We start from the raw sequence: 4,054 nt of genomic DNA on the forward strand, positions 1-4,054 counted from the left end.
TTATTTAAAGTTTTTGTGTCAATATTAATTAGAGAAATTTTCTTTCCCTGTTTTGGCTCTTCCTGGTTTAAGTATCAGCACCATATTTGTCTCCTTAAAGGAATTTAGTAGGGCTCCTTTTTTGCCTATTTTCCCAAATAATTTATATAGTATTGGAAGTAATTATTCCTTAAATGTTTTGTAGAATTCATTGTAAATACATCTGGCCCTGAATATTTTTTTCTTATAGAGTTCATTGATGACTGCAATTTATTTTTTTCTAAAATAGGCTTAAGTATTTTATTTTATCTTCTGTTAATATGGATAATTTATATTTTTGAAAATATTCATCCATTTCAGATTTAGTGGCATATAGTCAGAGAAAATAGCTCATAATTATTGCTTTAATTTCCTCTTCATTGGTGGTGAATTCACCCTTTTCATTCTTGATACATATTTGGTTTTCTTCTTTCTTTTTTTAGAAATCGCAGTAGACTTCCCGGAAGATACCTGGTGTGGCATAGGGGAATATGGATGCACAGTGAAAATGGAAATGGACAGCAAAGGGGATGGGAATGAAGCTTATTGCAGTGGTGGTGGGCAGGCAGATCAAAGATGAATACTAGAGGAATTGGATCTCAGATAAAGGACAGTATTACAGTTTCTGATATTCTTTTGAGAGGTTTTTCTTGTGTCAAAATGAACTTTTTCCAAGTCATCCTCTTGAATTATCAGAAAAAAACACAACTTTCTAGCTCAATCAAGATAAGATAAATGTTCCATTCTGAGAAATAACCAATAATGATATCCTCTCCTGAAGTTACTGATGGAATTCAAGGCAGTGAAACAGGTCCAGCATCTTCCATTTCTTCAGAGCTCAAACCTCTCTTTGGGTACTTTGAGGGGTAATGATGAGAGTATTGGATTTGAAGATATTCTTAATGATCCATTGCAAAGTGAAATAATGGAAGAACCACACATGATGTGGAATACAAATCTGGTTTCCTTTAAGAGAAGTATGTTGCTAATGAATTAATCTCATGTTGATATATCCTCTTTTTAGCATTGAGACCCATACTAGTTTAAACATAGGCCACACCCTTAAAATAAAAAGAAATTGCCTTTTCAGAGACAAGGAGCCCTTCAGCTCCATAACTTTAATAGGCTTTACTTATCAGAGGAAGAGAATGACATCTCTCTCTTCTCTTGCTAAATTTTTTTGGTAACATAATTGCCAAGTCCAAAGCTGACCTAAGCAATCCCTATTTAAATTAGTACATAAATTAAAAAATTTTAACCTAAAATAGTTTCACTAGCTTTTACCATGTTAACGGAATATATGAAAGTAGGCAGAGTTCTTTGGTTGCAAAGTCATCAGCATTTTCTGGATATGCTTGAAGAGAGCTGCATTAAGGCTTACTTTGATCTTAAGTATTTTGCCATAGTGATGGCAATTACCCATCTGGCCAGTGGAGGGTAATGACTAGTGAGTATACCAGCTTACTATCAAAAGAAAATGAAAAGGGGGGCAGCTAGGTGGTGCAGTGGATAAAGCACTGGCCCTGAATTCAGAAGGACCTGAGTTCAAATCCAGCCAACCCTGGGCAAATCACTTAACTCCAATTGCCTCACCAAAAAAAACAAAACCAACAAAAAACCCCCCAAAACAAAAATCAATGTGAAAAATTTTTGTTTTTTTTTACATATAACTCGGGGAAAATGCTAAATAAATAAATACATTTTAAAAAGAATGAGAAAGGATATTGAAATTTTAGATGAAATTAATTTGTAAATATTGTTCATTCTACTTCTCATTCCCACTTTATTTTTCTTGTCTGGTCTTTTATCTTTTTTATTTTATCCTTCAATTATTGTACACTGTCAGCTTTTAATTTATATCTTTGGTCTTCTCCATGCTCCTAATGTTCTTTTTCCTTTTTTCCCCCACATAGTAAAATGGACCAAACACTTGAAAAGCTGAGTTGAGGGTAGGAGCTTATTAAGAGGAGTGTGTTAGAGCACTGTCATTTGATGTTAAGCCACCTACTCTTATCATCACTCCTAAAAGTTCAGAACTTAAAAGAGAAACTGTTCTTTTCCTTAAGCCTTGCCTCTATGACTCTCATTTCTTCTGAGGTAACTAGACAGCTTTGAACATTCCTGTTAGCTGCAGGAAGAGTATCAAAGAAAAATAGGCTCAGAATAACTTCATTGTAGTCTGGGAGAAATGAGGCTTTTGCTTTGAAATGTGACCATGTGAAGAGGATAGGTGCATATATATAAATATATTATTCCCCTTTCAGCTATAGCATCCAGAATAATTTCTCAGTATTTGTAAGATGGACAAGTATCTGTCCTTCTTAATGCTATTATTTTCGTCTCTTGTGATGCCAGATGTGTACCTTCACATCATTATTATTACATTCCTTTCTTCTTTGACATCTTTTCTATTTTCTCTTCCTTGTTCATACTTTGCCTTCAATATTACCTCTTTGCCATTCTTACTTTTATTAATAAAAATGAAAAGCAGGCCCTTCTTACCTTCTTAGCTTTCTTAGTTCTCTTTTCTGCATATATTCCACATTTTGTTCAGTAGCTGGTTCCATAAATCAAAACTAGAAAAACAGATTGCATATTATAATATGTATGCAACATACTCACACACCCGTCCATATGTAACTTGGGTTCCCTGAAGGTTAGCTGGTGTTGCCGGAGGGCTGAATAAGTGAAGAGAATCCTGACTGACTGAGAGACCTCTGAGCCTACATTGTTGAATACATGGGCAGGAAGAGTTGGAGAAGAGAGGGAAAAAGATGAACAGAGACAGATAGATGCAGAGGGATAGAGACAAAGACAGAGAAATATGTTTTAGCTTTATCTTTAGTAAAAGAGATCACTTGTTATTGTTTACTTGTTCTTTACTCTAAACTGTGTAGCTTCCTTGAATTTTGTTTTATTATTTTCGTTGATCCACAGTTTGTTTACTACCTTTGATTACTTTTTGTGTAGCCGGATTTGGTAGAAGAGAGTTAAGCTGGAAAGAGTAAAATAATTTGTGATGCTATTAATTTTTTAAATTGTTTTACTTTATTTCATTGAACATTTCCCAATCACATGTAAAATTTTAACAATTAAAAAAGAACCGAGCCGGCAGAGCCAAGATGGCGCAGAGGAAGCAGCAAACTGCCTGAGCTCTCCTTCTGTTCCCTCAAAAAGAACATTAAATCAAGCCTCTGAATGGATTCTGAAACTACAGAACCTGCAAAGGGACAGAGAGGCACAGTCCTCCAACCAGAGATAATTTAGAAGACTTCAGGAAAAGGTTGGTGTGACTCCGGCAAAAGGGAGGCCCAGCGCAGGGCAGCAACTCAGCGCCGAGGGGGTCAGGGCAAGTCAGCAGGAGCTGCGGGCCACAGCCGAACAACTGAAGCCCCTGGAACCTAGTTCAAAAATCTGGTGGCCAAGAAGGACAGTGGAAAAACCTACCTGCATCGGCCGGGAGGGCGACGAAGGGGTCAGGCGGGAATGGATGCCAGGAGCGGGCGCCTGGCTGGCCCAGCGCACCCAGACAGGAAGTGCAGGGTGGGGGATCTCCACACACCATAAAGGCCTCAGAGCAAAAAGCCGGTCACACTGCACAAGAAGCCCAAAACAGGGACTCTGGTGCCCCGAGAGCAGACCTCAGCTTAAAAAATAAATAAATAAGCTGCAATAATGAGTAAGAAGCAAAAAAGAGCCCTCTCCATTGAGAGCTTCTGTATCAATAGGGAAGAAGCCAACACAAACTCAGATGAGGACAATACCCTCAAATTGCCTACATGTGAAGCCTCACTAGGGAAGGTGAATTGGTCTCAGGAACAAAAAGCCTTCCTGGAGGAGCTCAAAAAGGATTTTAAAAATCAATTGCAAGAGGTAGAAGAAAAAATGGGGAGAGAAATGAAAGCAAAACAAGAAAACTCTGAAAAAAGAATCAGCAGCTTGGAAAAGGAAGCACAAAGATTGACTGGCCAAATGGAAACAAAAGTGCATAATTTCACTGAAGAAAACAATGCCTTAAAAAATTCAGTTGGCCAAA

The 4,054-nt window shown here is 37.4% G+C and overlaps 1 pseudogene; it reads left to right on the forward strand.

Annotated features, from left to right (window-relative positions):
* Positions 1-594: 594 nt before the first annotated feature.
* LOC122747746 lies at positions 595-1,015 on the forward strand (annotated as a pseudogene).
* The last annotated feature ends 3,039 nt before the right edge of the window (positions 1,016-4,054 follow it).

This window comes from Dromiciops gliroides, chromosome 3, assembly GCF_019393635.1.
Source record: "Dromiciops gliroides isolate mDroGli1 chromosome 3, mDroGli1.pri, whole genome shotgun sequence".
Taxonomy (NCBI): domain Eukaryota; kingdom Metazoa; phylum Chordata; class Mammalia; order Microbiotheria; family Microbiotheriidae; genus Dromiciops; species Dromiciops gliroides.